Source organism: Gigantopelta aegis, chromosome 11 (assembly GCF_016097555.1).
Source record: "Gigantopelta aegis isolate Gae_Host chromosome 11, Gae_host_genome, whole genome shotgun sequence".
Taxonomy (NCBI): domain Eukaryota; kingdom Metazoa; phylum Mollusca; class Gastropoda; order Neomphalida; family Peltospiridae; genus Gigantopelta; species Gigantopelta aegis.
Genome location: NC_054709.1, coordinates 26,316,719 through 26,333,935, shown reverse-complemented (window position 1 = coordinate 26,333,935; position 17,217 = coordinate 26,316,719). Strand labels below are relative to the sequence as shown.

At 40.4% G+C, this 17,217-nt stretch overlaps 1 long non-coding RNA gene across 3 annotated transcripts; it reads left to right on the top strand.

Moving 5' to 3' along the window:
* The first annotated feature begins 4,447 nt into the window (after positions 1–4,447).
* On the top strand, positions 4,448–14,827 carry LOC121385435. Of its 3 annotated transcripts, XR_005959544.1 has the most exons (12): positions 4,448–5,450; positions 5,952–6,076; positions 6,559–6,715; positions 7,357–7,452; positions 9,042–9,167; positions 9,668–9,792; positions 10,275–10,431; positions 11,072–11,167; positions 12,759–12,884; positions 13,386–13,510; positions 13,993–14,149; positions 14,790–14,827. It is a non-coding gene; the product is annotated as an uncharacterized LOC121385435 (long non-coding RNA). The 3 variants fall into 3 exon arrangements; XR_005959546.1 differs by lacking the exons at positions 7,357–7,452; positions 14,790–14,827 and having other exon boundaries at positions 13,993–14,152; XR_005959545.1 differs by lacking the exons at positions 11,072–11,167; positions 14,790–14,827 and having other exon boundaries at positions 13,993–14,152.
* The last annotated feature ends 2,390 nt before the right edge of the window (positions 14,828–17,217 follow it).

The following is a 17,217-nucleotide window of genomic DNA, read 5'->3' as shown; positions in this document are numbered from 1 at the left end:
AGGTGTCAAGTTATGCACCCCCAGAAAATGTATATTGAGATAAAGAAGCTCAGACATATTTCGCGGGCTATTTCAGTGTTGTATATTGTGTAAAGCAAATAATAATTAAAAATAGCAAAACGGGCGAGTCTGGGCCACAGGCCAGCATCATGACCATGTGAGCCCCCCCCCCCCCCCTCCCCCCTCGGGTCCACCAATGGATACACAGGTAAAACCGACGGGCTACTTTAAATTAAATTATTCATTGCTAAAACAACTCATGTTTTTGCTGAATAACAATAAGGCCGACTACATGCACGAAAAAATAAAACTGAACGGAGTTACAAGTATAACGCAGTTAGGGACGTTGAGGATTCATAAACAACAGACCTGTGAACGATTAGTTTAAAGTACAATAAATATATTGATATCGTAGTTTTCTTTGTTTAAAAGTGCACACTTACCAGTATTTGTGTTTCTGCTTTATATTCAAATTCGGATTGGCTATTAAAATAAGAAAAGTGTTTACTTCGTTCACAAATACTGACAATCGCCACTTGAAGTGGCACTTCCTGGTATGAAATTAGAATACGCAAAAACATCGAACGCAACAAATATACCGAACATACATAATATTTAATAAATACATCATTTGGCTTACGTCGATTATTATTTGGATTTACACCCCTTTTCAGACAGGTAACTCCCTTGAATACAACTCTGGGAAGGATCCGCCCAGTCGCTACACTGCCTATGTACAGTGAAACAAGTTGTTGCTTATTGAATCAAATTTTATCAATGCTATTATACTTAGGCCGCTACTTGGCAGGTTTATACCGGTTGCTTCATTGAAAGCAACGTGTATGGACAAGAATGCTGCTGTCCTGACGTTCCTATCTTTATACAGACAACTGGACACATCCCACAAAGAGTTGTGTCCCTGGTATAACTCTATGAGCGGTTGGGTTTGTGCAGACGATAAGGTTGCAGAGAAGTAAATTGACCAATGAGCGTCGTGTTGCCCACGAAGATAGTGCTTTTAAAATACACCCCCTATTTGAATAAAATAATTTATGAGTTTGAAAATAGGTAAGAAATTGGATCTTTGACAGGAATTGCACCTACATTTATGGTGCACAGTTGTGTTGAATGAGATCTCACTTTCCATGAGTGATTTGTACATACCGAGTATGAATACGTGGTCGGGGTGGAGAGAATTCCTAGCAGCCGTGAAATGGCAAAATGGGGGGGTGCCTCCAAAAATAAGAGATTATTTCCAGATTTAGGTTGACATCACCCAGTTCAGACATACTTGCTGCACAAAACAAGGACTGGCCATCATCACTACATGTGTGATTCACCTGGGAAAATTCTCTTTTTCTATTTTTTAAAATTTATGTTAATATAGTGGACAGTGTGTTATGATTTACTTCTCTGCTACCTGAAGACACTCTTGACACATACCACTGGAATTCACACCACACTGCTTTCCAAGGTAATAATAACAATGTATTTGTATATTTCATAATTTTAATGGAGCCAGAAATTGGCTGCTTTAATTTTTATAATTTATTACATAATCACTGATGTAATATGACCACAGCAACAACAAATGTTAAGTTTGAGGTGAACTCAAACTGGGTATTGACTATGAAAAATCGTATATTGGCCAAGACTGAAAAGATGCCAAATATGGGATGTGTAATTTGGACAGGCTGCCAAAAATGGGACAAAAGAAAGGATTATAACAAATATGGAGTTATTCATGCAAAAATACCTGGTCGTCCAAAACACCAAACTTTTAAAGTACACCGACTCCAGTATATGCTCCACCACAATCACTTTGACATACCTCGTAGCATGGATGTATCGCATTTATGTCACCACTCCCTCTGTGTTAATATTGAACACTTGAGCCTCGAACCACATTATGTTAACAACAACCGTCAACACTGTCTAAACATTGTCCCGAAACACTGCATCGGCCATCCAGGTTATAGAGACTGTTTTCTTCTTCTTGGGGACAGGTACGTATGATCTGTTAGACATGGTGGTACAACTTCGGAGTCAAGTACATTCTTCTTGTAGGTTGTTCTTGCAGTACTGTTGTGTTTGTCATCATATTGCTGGTATCGAACCTTGCGGAGATAATTTCTTCGGGATCTGTACCGAGTAGTTTTTTTCCTAGTAGCATGATACCGGTCTTCACGTTCCCGAGCTTTCAGTTCTGCGAGGGCGTGTATTCTTCCAGTCAGTGGGGCTCCCCACTAGTTGACATCTTGTAACAGTAGACTTTAGAATTCCTTTGTTGAGCATGTGGGCTGCACTGTGTATTCTTGCTTCAAAGTTGCGATAGAATGTCACTGTTTCGGATTTGTTCTAGTATAAGCCCGGTTGACACTTTCTACTTTTTGAGGTGTTTGTATTGAGTTTTGTTTTAAGAAGTGGCAGTTTTGCCGAGTCGAAGTTCTAGGCATTTTCTTAACAATTCTTTATCGCCTTCTTTCATTTTCAGAACTGAATCTGCAGGTAAATAGGCAGGTTTCCATGCCTTGATCCGCCTGCCCGAACACACAAATGAATGCCTTTGACACAGTGTTGAACAGTTGCCACTCACACAGGCCACGATGGAATCGATGGTGTACGTCATTTTTCTAACTATTTTTGTGATATCTCCTGCAAGTTGACGGTGGGCGATGTCAAAGTTCGAGGTCCCCCCCGCTTCCAAAATTCGATCTCCCAGCCACGCTTGATTTGTTTTCGTCTGCCAGTTTTACATTCCACCTCGGACAATACATACGACTCTGCTACCATAGGAACCCACTTCCCTTTCTTTACGCCTCCCCGCCCTGCTTTATCCCTCCCCAAGGCATGGCACACCTAAAGAAGCTCAGACATATTTCGCGGGCTATTTCAGTGTTGTATATTGTGTAAAGCAAAAAATATTAAAAATAGCAAAACGGGCGAGTCTGGGCCACAGGCCAGCATGAAAATGACCATGTGAGCCCCCCCCCCCCCCCTCCCCCCTCGGGTCCACCAATGGATACACAGGTAAAACCGACGGGCTAACTTAAAAATTAAATTATTCATTGCTAAAACAACTCATGTTTTTTGCTGAATAACAATAAGGCCGACTACATGCACGAAAAAAATAAAACTGAACGGAGTTACAAATAACGCAGTTAGGGACGTTTGAGGATTCATAAACAACAGACCTGTGAACGATTAGTTTAAAGTACAATAAATATATTGATATCGTAGTTTTCTTTGTTTAAAAGTGCACACTTACCAGTATTTGTGTTTCTGCTTTATATTCAAATTCGGATTGGCTATTAAAATAAGAAAAGTGTTTACTTCGTTCACAAATACTGACAATCGCCACTTGAAGTGGCACTTCCTGGTATGAAATTAGAATACGCAAAAACATCGAACGCAACAAATATACCGAACATACATAATATTTAATAAAAACATCATTTGGCTACGTCGATTATTATTTGGATTTACACCCCTTTTCAGACAGGTAACTCCCTTGAATACAACTCTGGGAAGGATCCGCCCAGTCGCTACACTGCCTATGTACAGTGAAACAAGTTGTTGCTTATTGAATCAAATTTTTATCAATGCTATTATACTTAGGCCGCTACTTGGCAGTAACCTTTTTTTTTTATACCGGTTGCTTCATTGAAAGCAACGTGTATGGACAAGAATGCTGCTGTCCTGACGTTCCTATCTTTATACAGACAACTGGACACATCCCACAAGAGTTGTGTCCCTGGTACAACTCTATGAGCGGTTGGGTTTGTGCAGACGATAAGGTTGCAGAGAAGTAAATTGACCAATGAGCGTCGTGTTGCCCACGAAGATAGTGCTTTTAAAATACACCCCCTATTTGAATAAAATAATTTATGAGTTTGAAAATAGGTAAGAAATTGGATCTTTGACAGGAATTGCACCTACATTTATGGTGCACAGTTGTGTTGAATGAGATCTCACTTTCCATGAGTGATTTGTACATACCGAGTATGAATACGTGGTCGGGGTGGAGAGACTTCCTAGCAGCCGTGAAATGGCAAAATGGGGGGTGCCTCCAAAAATAAGAGATTATTTCCAGATTTAGGTTGACATCACCCAGTTCAGACATACTTGCTGCACAAAACAAGGACTGGCCATCATCACTACATGTGTGATTCACCTGGGAAAATTCTCTTTTTCTATTTTTTAAATTTATGTTAATATAGTGGACAGTGTGTTATGATTTACTTCTCTGCTACCTGAAGACACTCTTGACACATACCACTGGAATTCACACCACACTGGTTTCCAAGGTAATAATAACAATGTATTTGTATATTTCATAATTTTAATGGAGCCAGAAATTGGCTGCTTTAATTTTTATAATTTATTACATAATCACTGATGTAATATGACCACACAACAACAAATGTTAAGTTTGAGGTGAACTCAAACTGGGTATTGACTATGAAAAATCGTATATTGGCCAAGACTGAAAAGATGCCAAATATGGGATGTGTAATTTGGACAGGCTGCCAAAAATGGGACAAAAGAAAGGATTATAACAAATATGGAGTTATTCATGCAAAAATACCTGGTCGTCCAAAACACCAAACTTTTAAAGTACACCGACTCCAGTATATGCTCCACCACAATCACTTTGACATACCTCGTAGCATGGATGTATCGCATTTATGTCACCACTCCCTCTGTGTTAATATTGAACACTTGAGCCTCGAACCACATTATGTTAACAACAACCGTCAACACTGTCTAAACATTGTCCCGAAACACTGCATCGGCCATCCAGGTTATAGAGACTGTTTTTTTCTTCTTGGGGACAGGTACGTATGATCTGTTAGACATGGTGGTACAACTTCGGAGTCAAGTACATTCTTCTTGTAGGTTGTTCTTGCAGTACTGTTGTGTTTGTCATCATATTGCTGGTATCGAACCTTGCGGAGATAATTTCTTCGGGATCTGTACCGAGTAGTTTTTTTCCTAGTAGCATGATACCGGTCTTCACGTTCCCGAGCTTTCAGTTCTGCGAGGGCGTGTATTCTTCCAGTCAGTGGGGCTCCCACTAGTTGACATCTTGTAACAGTAGACTTTAGAATTCCTTTGTTGAGCATGTGGGCTGCACTGTGTATTCTTGCTTCAAAGTTGCGATAGAATGTCACTTGTTTCGGATTTGTTCTAGTATAAGCCCGGTTGACACTTTCTACTTTTTGAGTGTTTGTATTGAGTTTTGTTTTAAGAAGTGCAGTTTTGCCGAGTCGAAGTTCTAGGCATTTTCTTAACAATTCTTTATCGCCTTCTTTCATTTTCAGAACTGAATCTGCAGGTAAATAGGCAGGTTTCCATGCCTTGATCCGCCTGCCCGAACACACAAATGAATGCCTTTGACACAGTGTTGAACAGTTGCCACTCACACAGGCCACGATGGAATCGATGGTGTACGTCATTTTTCTAACTATTTTAGTGATATCTCCTGCAAGTTGACGGTGGGCGATGTCAAGTTCGAGGTGACAACGTTGCTTGATGTCGATGGCAAAACATCGCTGTACTTTCTGTCGGTCTGATTTATTTTCCCCCGGAAACATGGTTAAGCTAAATGAAACTTTTTCAATGGCCTTTTGCTGACTTTTAGAAAAATGTCTAGTGTCACGTAACATTTTCAATGGAACCTGTCTGCGCCCGGGTAGCACCGTCAGTAGCATGTGAATCGCCATCAGTCGTGAAATAACCAATGTTGAGTTTGTCTTCGTCCACTTGAAATTCATTCACGCATTTTTCTGCATATAAGCCCTCATTGCCGATGGAATCTGTTGTCTTGAAATTGGCTGTACATTTTCCACCGTGATCTGGACATGTAATTTTCTCTCCCTTAGATCTGAGGATTTCGGCTTTTTTGCAAAGTTTGTTTGCAGTGTATATCCCAATAATTTCCTTTTTAGGTGTTTCGTTCTCAGCAATGGTGTAGACCGCTTGAGTTGCAGGCTGGAGGGGTGTGCTCGAGTTCCCACCGAAAAGTCTGTTGTTGTAACGGCAGTCTCCCTCAACACTTATCTTGTGATCACTGGTAAAACCTTTTAGTTTGTTTAGTCGAACCAAATTAGACCGTCTTTCTTTCATATCCTGTCTGTTTATGTACACTGTTTTGGATCCAACATAATTGGCTGAATTCTGCATTCCACGCTTGCTTCCAACAGGGATACCAGCTGCGGATAAGGAATCGCGAAATCCTGTAATTCCAACTGATGTATTCATAAGGCCAACATGTATCCCAATATTAGGCTGAGCAGCTTTCTGACCTCGTGCAGTGTGTACAGTGACTTCTTCGTACAATTTGTGCTTCTTCGATCTAAAATGACATAGCTCACATTTTAAACCTAGGCGCCAACACATACCCCATTGTTGATAGGACTGTTCGTCATACTTCAGATCACCATCACATGTTGGGAAGTTATTTCTATGTTCTCGATAAGATTCATTGAATAGATTGAGCACTTTACCACAATGAAGAAGTTTATAGCCATCTAAGTCTTGATTGTTTTGTTTCAGGAAATCTTCCAAGGCATCGGGAACAGCTGGGTGAGGCCGAAGTAACCGCATATTGCCAGTCATCCCCTGTGAATCGGTGACCACATATGAAGATGCACCTCGACTCGTTGACGGCTTAGCCACTGCATCAAAGTCTTCCCTGGACAGCCTGGTACAGGTAGGTGATTTGGTGGCATTTGGGAGCAGTGTACTTTGTTTTTGGTGATGGAATTTGTGACCAATTAGATATACATTTTTTTCTGTTAGGGGGTCTACCCAAAACTTTTTTTTTCTTGGCAGGGGGTTTCCCCATAATAATTTCTCAATTTCAGTATATAAATTTAATTTTCTGTAGTCTGCCCCAGTGTGACAAAAACATGTTCTCACTTTCCAAAATTATCTGACTGACAAATAATCCTGCCTCTGGGAAAACATTTGCCAGGTCCGCAGAATACCCCCCACTGAATACTTTGTCCTGGTATGTAGTAACAACACACTGAAACAACATGCTGTTGTGTCATGGTGGACGTATGGCTGCTAGTGGTTACCCAATATGCCAAAGATACTCCAAATAGAGCAACAGTTTTGTGATAATCACTGAAGTAATTAGAAAATGTTTCCCACATTCCACAATTTTCAACTTTAAAATCAAATGTAAAAATTGAGGGACAGGTGAGGTGGCCTGAAAATACCCCCCTGTATACAGTATGATATTACCAGGTTTAGCAATCAGTCAGACTTGGCCTAAAATAGAAATCTTTATTTAAACAAAACAATTCCAGTGTATCATACTAATAATGTTTTCCCCATTTTTTACAGGCCATATCAGACCAATACAGTGACACTCCTCAAAGAGTTATCTCCCCTTGACCAGTCGTCAACATATAACCAAGTGACTTTCGTGAAGTGCAAAATGTTAGTATTCATGTTGGAGCAATAAAATTTATAAACCGAAAAATATTTTTTGTTCTTAAGGTTGCAGAGAAGTAAATTGACCAATGAGCGTCGTGTTGCCCACGAAGATAGTGCTTTTAAAATACACCCCCTATTTGAATAAAATAATTTATGAGTTTGAAAATAGGTAAGAAATTGGATCTTTGACAGGAATTGCACCTACATTTATGGTGCACAGTTGTGTTGAATGAGATCTCACTTTCCATGAGTGATTTGTACATACTGAGTATGAATACGTGGTCGGGGTGGAGAGACTTCCTAGCAGCCGTGAAATGGCAAAATGGGGGGTGCCTCCAAAAATAAGAGATTATTTCCAGATTTAGGTTGACATCACCCAGTTCAGACATACTTGCTGCACAAAACAAGGACTGGCCATCATCACTACATGTGTGATTCACCTGGGAAAATTCTCTTTTTCTATTTTTTTAAATTTATGTTAATATAGTGGACAGTGTGTTATGATTTACTTCTCTGCTACCTGAAGACACTCTTGACACATACCACTGGAATTCACACCACACTGGTTTCCAAGGTAATAATAACAATGTATTTGTATATTTCATAATTTTAATGGAGCCAGAAATTGGCTGCTTTAATTTTTATAATTTATTACATAATCACTGATGTAATATGACCACAACAACAACAAATGTTAAGTTTGAGGTGAACTCAAACTGGGTATTGACTATGAAAAATCGTATATTGGCCAAGACTGAAAAGATGCCAAATATGGGATGTGTAATTTGGACAGGCTGCCAAAAATGGGACAAAAGAAAGGATTATAACAAATATGGAGTTATTCATGCAAAAATACCTGGTCGTCCAAAACACCAAACTTTTAAAGTACACCGACTCCAGTATATGCTCCACCACAATCACTTTGACATACCTCGTAGCATGGATGTATCACATTTATGTCACCACTCCCTCTGTGTTAATATTGAACACTTGAGCCTCGAACCACATTATGTTAACAACAACCGTCAACACTGTCTAAACATTGTCCCGAAACACTGCATCGGCCATCCAGGTTATAGAGACTGTTTTTTTCTTCTTGGGGACAGGTACGTATGATCTGTTAGACATGGTGGTACAACTTCGGAGTCAAGTACATTCTTCTTGTAGGTTGTTCTTGCAGTACTGTTGTGTTTGTCATCATATTGCTGGTATCGAACCTTGCGGAGATAATTTCTTCGGGATCTGTACCGAGTAGTTTTTTTCCTAGTAGCATGATACCGGTCTTCACGTTCCCGAGCTTTCAGTTCTGCGAGGGCGTGTATTCTTCCAGTCAGTGGGGCTCCCACTAGTTGACATCTTGTAACAGTAGACTTTAGAATTCCTTTGTTGAGCATGTGGGCTGCACTGTGTATTCTTGCTTCAAAGTTGCGATAGAATGTCACTTGTTTCGGATTTGTTCTAGTATAAGCCCGGTTGACACTTTCTACTTTTTGAGTGTTTGTATTGAGTTTTGTTTTAAGAAGTGCAGTTTTGCCGAGTCGAAGTTCTAGGCATTTTCTTAACAATTCTTTATCGCCTTCTTTCATTTTCAGAACTGAATCTGCAGGTAAATAGGCAGGTTTCCATGCCTTGATCCGCCTGCCCGAACACACAAATGAATGCCTTTGACACAGTGTTGAACAGTTGCCACTCACACAGGCCACGATGGAATCGATGGTGTACGTCATTTTTCTAACTATTTTAGTGATATCTCCTGCAAGTTGACGGTGGGCGATGTCAAGTTCGAGGTGACAACGTTGCTTGATGTCGATGGCAAAACATCGCTGTACTTTCTGTCGGTCTGATTTATTTTCCCCCGGAAACATGGTTAAGCTAAATGAAACTTTTTCAATGGCCTTTTGCTGACTTTTAGAAAAATGTCTAGTGTCACGTACATTTTCAATGGAACCTGTCTGCGCCCGGGTAGCACCGTCAGTAGCATGTGAATCGCCATCAGTCGTGAAATAACCAATGTTGAGTTTGTCTTCGTCCACTTGAAATTCATTCACGCATTTTTCTGCATATAAGCCCTCATTGCCGATGGAATCTGTTGTCTTGAAATTGGCTGTACATTTTCCACCGTGATCTGGACATGTAATTTTCTCTCCCTTAGATCTGAGGATTTCGGCTTTTTTGCAAAGTTTGTTTGCAGTGTATATCCCAATAATTTCCTTTTTAGGTGTTTCGTTCTCAGCAATGGTGTAGACCGCTTGAGTTGCAGGCTGGAGGGGTGTGCTCGAGTTCCCACCGAAAAGTCTGTTGTTGTAACGGCAGTCTCCCTCAACACTTATCTTGTGATCACTGGTAAAACCTTTTAGTTTGTTTAGTCGAACCAAATTAGACCGTCTTTCTTTCATATCCTGTCTGTTTATGTACACTGTTTTGGATCCAACATAATTGGCTGAATTCTGCATTCCACGCTTGCTTCCAACAGGGATACCAGCTGCGGATAAGGAATCGCGAAATCCTGTAATTCCAACTGATGTATTCATAAGGCCAACATGTATCCCAATATTAGGCTGAGCAGCTTTCTGACCTCGTGCAGTGTGTACAGTGACTTCTTCGTACAATTTGTGCTTCTTCGATCTAAAATGACATAGCTCACATTTTAAACCTAGGCGCCAACACATACCCCATTGTTGATAGGACTGTTCGTCATACTTCAGATCACCATCACATGTTGGGAAGTTATTTCTATGTTCTCGATAAGATTCATTGAATAGATTGAGCACTTTACCACAATGAAGAAGTTTATAGCCATCTAAGTCTTGATTGTTTTGTTTCAGGAAATCTTCCAAGGCATCGGGAACAGCTGGGTGAGGCCGAAGTAACCGCATATTGCCAGTCATCCCCTGTGAATCGGTGACCACATATGAAGATGCACCTCGACTCGTTGACGGCTTAGCCACTGCATCAAAGTCTTCCCTGGACAGCCTGGTACAGGTAGGTGATTTGGTGGCATTTGGGAGCAGTGTACTTTGTTTTTGGTGATGGAATTTGTGACCAATTACATATACATTTTTTCTGTTAGGGGGTCTACCCAAAACTTTTTTTTTCTTGGCAGGGGGTTTCCCCATAATAATTTCTCAATGTCAGTATATAAATTTAATTTTCTGTAGTCTGCCCCAGTGTGACAAAAACATGTTCTCACTTTTCAAAATTATCTGACTGACAAATAATCCTGCCTCTGGGAAAACATTTGCCAGGTCCGCAGAATACCCCCCACTGAATACTTTGTCCTGGTATGTAGTAACAACACACTGAAACAACATGCTGTTGTGTCATGGTGGACGTATGGCTGCTAGTGGTTACCCAATATGCCAAAGATACTCCAAATAGAGCAACAGTTTTGTGATAATCACTGAAGTAATTAGAAAATGTTTCCCACATTCCACAATTTTCAACTTTAAAATCAAATGTAAAAATTGAGGGACAGGTGAGGTGGCCTGAAAATACCCCCCTGTATACAGTATGATATTACCAGGTTTAGCAATCAGTCAGACTTGGCCTAAAATAGAAATCTTTATTTAAACAAAACAATTCCAGTGTATCATACTAATAATGTTTTCCCCATTTTTTACAGGCCATATCAGACCAATACAGTGACACTCCTCAAAGAGTTATCTCCCCTTGACCAGTCGTCAACATATAACCAAGTGACTTTCGTGAAGTGCAAAATGTTAGTATTCATGTTGGAGCAATAAAATTTATAAACCGAAAAATATTTTTTGTTCTTAAGGTTGCAGAGAAGTAAATTGACCAATGAGCGTCGTGTTGCCCACGAAGATAGTGCTTTTAAAATACACCCCCTATTTGAATAAAATAATTTATGAGTTTGAAAATAGGTAAGAAATTGGATCTTTGACAGGAATTGCACCTACATTTATGGTGCACAGTTGTGTTGAATGAGATCTCACTTTCCATGAGTGATTTGTACATACTGAGTATGAATACGTGGTCGGGGTGGAGAGACTTCCTAGCAGCCGTGAAATGGCAAAATGGGGGGTGCCTCCAAAAATAAGAGATTATTTCCAGATTTAGGTTGACATCACCCAGTTCAGACATACTTGCTGCACAAAACAAGGACTGGCCATCATCACTACATGTGTGATTCACCTGGGAAAATTCTCTTTTTCTATTTTTTTAAATTTATGTTAATATAGTGGACAGTGTGTTATGATTTACTTCTCTGCTACCTGAAGACACTCTTGACACATACCACTGGAATTCACACCACACTGGTTTCCAAGGTAATAATAACAATGTATTTGTATATTTCATAATTTTAATGGAGCCAGAAATTGGCTGCTTTAATTTTTATAATTTATTACATAATCACTGATGTAATATGACCACAACAACAACAAATGTTAAGTTTGAGGTGAACTCAAACTGGGTATTGACTATGAAAAATCGTATATTGGCCAAGACTGAAAAGATGCCAAATATGGGATGTGTAATTTGGGGACAGGCTGCCAAAAATGGGACAAAAGAAAGGATTATAACAAATATGGAGTTATTCATGCAAAAATACCTGGTCGTCCAAAACACCAAACTTTTAAAGTACACCGACTCCAGTATATGCTCCACCACAATCACTTTGACATACCTCGTAGCATGGATGTATCACATTTATGTCACCACTCCCTCTGTGTTAATATTGAACACTTGAGCCTCGAACCACATTATGTTAACAACAACCGTCAACACTGTCTAAACATTGTCCCGAAACACTGCATCGGCCATCCAGGTTATAGAGACTGTTTTTTTCTTCTTGGGGACAGGTACGTATGATCTGTTAGACATGGTGGTACAACTTCGGAGTCAAGTACATTCTTCTTGTAGGTTGTTCTTGCAGTACTGTTGTGTTTGTCATCATATCGCTGGTATCGAACCTTGCGGAGATAATTTCTTCGGGATCTGTACCGAGTAGTTTTTTTCCTAGTAGCATGATACCGGTCTTCACGTTCCCGAGCTTTCAGTTCTGCGAGGGCGTGTATTCTTCCAGTCAGTGGGGCTCCCACTAGTTGACATCTTGTAACAGTAGACTTTAGAATTCCTTTGTTGAGCATGTGGGCTGCACTGTGTATTCTTGCTTCAAAGTTGCGATAGAATGTCACTTGTTTCGGATTTGTTCTAGTATAAGCCCGGTTGACACTTTCTACTTTTTGAGTGTTTGTATTGAGTTTTGTTTTAAGAAGTGCAGTTTTGCCGAGTCGAAGTTCTAGGCATTTTCTTAACAATTCTTTATCGCCTTCTTTCATTTTCAGAACTGAATCTGCAGGTAAATAGGCAGGTTTCCATGCCTTGATCCGCCTGCCCGAACACACAAATGAATGCCTTTGACACAGTGTTGAACAGTTGCCACTCACACAGGCCACGATGGAATCGATGGTGTACGTCATTTTTCTAACTATTTTAGTGATATCTCCTGCAAGTTGACGGTGGGCGATGTCAAGTTCGAGGTGACAACGTTGCTTGATGTCGATGGCAAAAACATCGCTGTACTTTCTGTCGGTCTGATTTATTTTCCCCCGGAAACATGGTTAAGCTAAATGAAACTTTTTCAATGGCCTTTTGCTGACTTTTAGAAAAATGTCTAGTGTCACGTACATTTTCAATGGAACCTGTCTGCGCCCGGGTAGCACCGTCAGTAGCATGTGAATCGCCATCAGTCGTGAAATAACCAATGTTGAGTTTGTCTTCGTCCACTTGAAATTCATTCACGCATTTTTCTGCATATAAGCCCTCATTGCCGATGGAATCTGTTGTCTTGAAATTGGCTGTACATTTTCCACCGTGATCTGGACATGTAATTTTCTCTCCCTTAGATCTGAGGATTTCGGCTTTTTTGCAAAGTTTGTTTGCAGTGTATATCCCAATAATTTCCTTTTTAGGTGTTTCGTTCTCAGCAATGGTGTAGACCGCTTGAGTTGCAGGCTGGAGGGGTGTGCTCGAGTTCCCACCGAAAAGTCTGTTGTTGTAACGGCAGTCTCCCTCAACACTTATCTTGTGATCACTGGTAAAACCTTTTAGTTTGTTTAGTCGAACCAAATTAGACCGTCTTTCTTTCATATCCTGTCTGTTTATGTACACTGTTTTGGATCCAACATAATTGGCTGAATTCTGCATTCCACGCTTGCTTCCAACAGGGATACCAGCTGCGGATAAGGAATCGCGAAATCCTGTAATTCCAACTGATGTATTCATAAGGCCAACATGTATCCCAATATTAGGCTGAGCAGCTTTCTGACCTCGTGCAGTGTGTACAGTGACTTCTTCGTACAATTTGTGCTTCTTCGATCTAAAATGACATAGCTCACATTTTAAACCTAGGCGCCAACACATACCCCATTGTTGATAGGACTGTTCGTCATACTTCAGATCACCATCACATGTTGGGAAGTTATTTCTATGTTCTCGATAAGATTCATTGAATAGATTGAGCACTTTACCACAATGAAGAAGTTTATAGCCATCTAAGTCTTGATTGTTTTGTTTCAGGAAATCTTCCAAGGCATCGGGAACAGCTGGGTGAGGCCGAAGTAACCGCATATTGCCAGTCATCCCCTGTGAATCGGTGACCACATATGAAGATGCACCTCGACTCGTTGACGGCTTAGCCACTGCATCAAAGTCTTCCCTGGACAGCCTGGTACAGGTAGGTGATTTGGTGGCATTTGGGAGCAGTGTACTTTGTTTTTGGTGATGGAATTTGTGACCAATTACATATACATTTTTTCTGTTAGGGGGTCTACCCAAAACTTTTTTTTTCTTGGCAGGGGGTTTCCCCATAATAATTTCTCAATGTCAGTATATAAATTTAATTTTCTGTAGTCTGCCCCAGTGTGACAAAAACATGTTCTCACTTTTCAAAATTATCTGACTGACAAATAATCCTGCCTCTGGGAAAACATTTGCCAGGTCCGCAGAATACCCCCCACTGAATACTTTGTCCTGGTATGTAGTAACAACACACTGAAACAACATGCTGTTGTGTCATGGTGGACGTATGGCTGCTAGTGGTTACCCAATATGCCAAAGATACTCCAAATAGAGCAACAGTTTTGTGATAATCACTGAAGTAATTAGAAAATGTTTCCCACATTCCACAATTTTCAACTTTAAAATCAAATGTAAAAATTGAGGGACAGGTGAGGTGGCCTGAAAATACCCCCCTGTATACAGTATGATATTACCAGGTTTAGCAATCAGTCAGACTTGGCCTAAAATAGAAATCTTTATTTAAACAAAACAATTCCAGTGTATCATACTAATAATGTTTTCCCCATTTTTTACAGGCCATATCAGACCAATACAGTGACACTCCTCAAAGAGTTCTCTCCCCTTGACCAGTCGTCAACATATAACCAAGTGACTTTCGTGAAGTGCAAAATGTTAGTATTCATGTTGGAGCAATAAAATTTATAAACCGAAAAATATTTTTTGTTCTTAAGGTTGCAGAGAAGTAAATTGACCAATGAGCGTCGTGTTGCCCACGAAGATAGTGCTTTTAAAATACACCCCCTATTTGAATAAAATAATTTATGAGTTTGAAAATAGGTAAGAAATTGGATCTTTGACAGGAATTGCACCTACATTTATGGTGCACAGTTGTGTTGAATGAGATCTCACTTTCCATGAGTGATTTGTACATACCGAGTATGAATACGTGGTCGGGGTGGAGAGACTTCCTAGCAGCCGTGAAATGGCAAAATGGGGGGTGCCTCCAAAAATAAGAGATTATTTCCAGATTTAGGTTGACATCACCCAGTTCAGACATACTTGCTGCACAAAACAAGGACTGGCCATCATCACTACATGTGTGATTCACCTGGGAAAATTCTCTTTTTCTATTTTTTAAAATTTATGTTAATATAGTGGACAGTGTGTTATGATTTACTTCTCTGCTACCATAAACGAACACAGTTTTCCGCCATTACACTCAGAGGGCCCAGTTTATCGGTGCTATGATCTGATTGGTCAACGTCACCAAACGTCCGATTCAATCGTATGAAAATAGAACAGGTTCTAAACTTCGACTCGTACGAGTGACTCGGGCCGATTCAATCGTATGGCATGCCACACGTTACGATTTGCTTGTTGGCGTTGCAATCCGAGTCACTCGTACGAGTCACTCGTATCGTGTAGCAGGCCGTTTAATGTTTAAAAACTAGGGTCTGTCCCGTTAAAATGAGTAATAAAAGCTAAACGACAAACTCGTTATCTGCGATAAAAACCGCATCTCTGCACAGTACAGAGTCGAATGGGCATTTGGCAAACTAGTGGTTGATTTCACGAATCTCTGTCTAGTGCCTCGTTTCTAGGACAACCACATCCGATATCCTTTACTGGAAAATGCATCCTTCCTGCACCGCACAAAAGAAGACTGCCACTCCCTCGCTAGTTTACTAAATCAAAACAGCCACAGAACAGAGCATGTTGAAATAAATATAGCATGCCAACAGATACATACATACAGACATACATACATACATACATACATACATACATACATACATACACACACACAAACACACACATACATACATACATACAGAGACACACAAACACACACACACACACATACATACATACATACATACGTACATACATACATACATATATACATACATTACTGCACGCAGACACCAACCGATAAGGGGATCGCTTCCCGTCGGTGCGCACATTGAGCTATTTTTCGTGCCAGCCAGTGTACCACGACTAGTGTAACAAAGGCAGTGATATGCAGTATCCTGTCTGTGGAATGGCACATATAAAATATCATTTGCTATTAATCGAAAAGAGTAGCCCATGAAGTGGCGACAGCGGGTTTCCTCTCTCAATATCTGTGTGGTCCTTAGCCATATGTCCGACGCCATATAACCGTAAATAAAGTGCGTCGCTAATTAAAACATTACCACCCTTCCTTATTACCGGCCTCGGTGGCGTCGTGGTTAGGCCATCGGTCTACAGGCTGGTAGGTACTGGGTTCGGATCCCAGTCGAGGCATGGGATTTTTAATCCAGATACCGACTCCAAACCCTGAGTGAGTGCTCCGCAAGGCTCAGTGAGTAGGTGTAAACCATTTGCACCGACCAGTGATCCATAACTGGTTCAACAAAGGCCATGGTTTGTGCTATCCTGCCTGTGGGAAGCGCAAATAAAAGATCCCTTGCTGCCAATCGGAAGAGTAGCCCATGTAGTGGCGACAACGGGTTTCCTCTCAAAATCTGTGTGGTCCTTAACCATATGTCTGACGCCATATAACCGTAAATAAAATGTGTTGAGTGCGTGGTTAAATAAAACATTTCTTTCTTTTTCTTTCCTTATCACCTTTTAGTCTTTGTAGGGGCGTTGATCTGGGCTGCTTTGTGTCCAGTTTTATGGCCCATTTTGTAATAATTATGGCCTCCACACGTCCAAAAATATTGAATTCGAGTACTCGAGGGTCAAACTTGATCCGGATCCAAAGTACCCAACTCTTACTAAATGATAATGATACTAGGGAATACAGTAAAATAACATCATGCATCTTAATTCCAACGCTGAAGATGGGTGCTAAATTATGCCATTTCATTTTTATTTCATTTAGGGGATAACCCTACTGTGTTTTCCGATTTGCGGACGTTATCCGTGGTTTTACTGTCGCAAATTTAGTTAAAACGGTCATTTGCGACAGTAAAATCACCGATATACGTCCGCAAATCGGAAAACACAGTAGGGTTA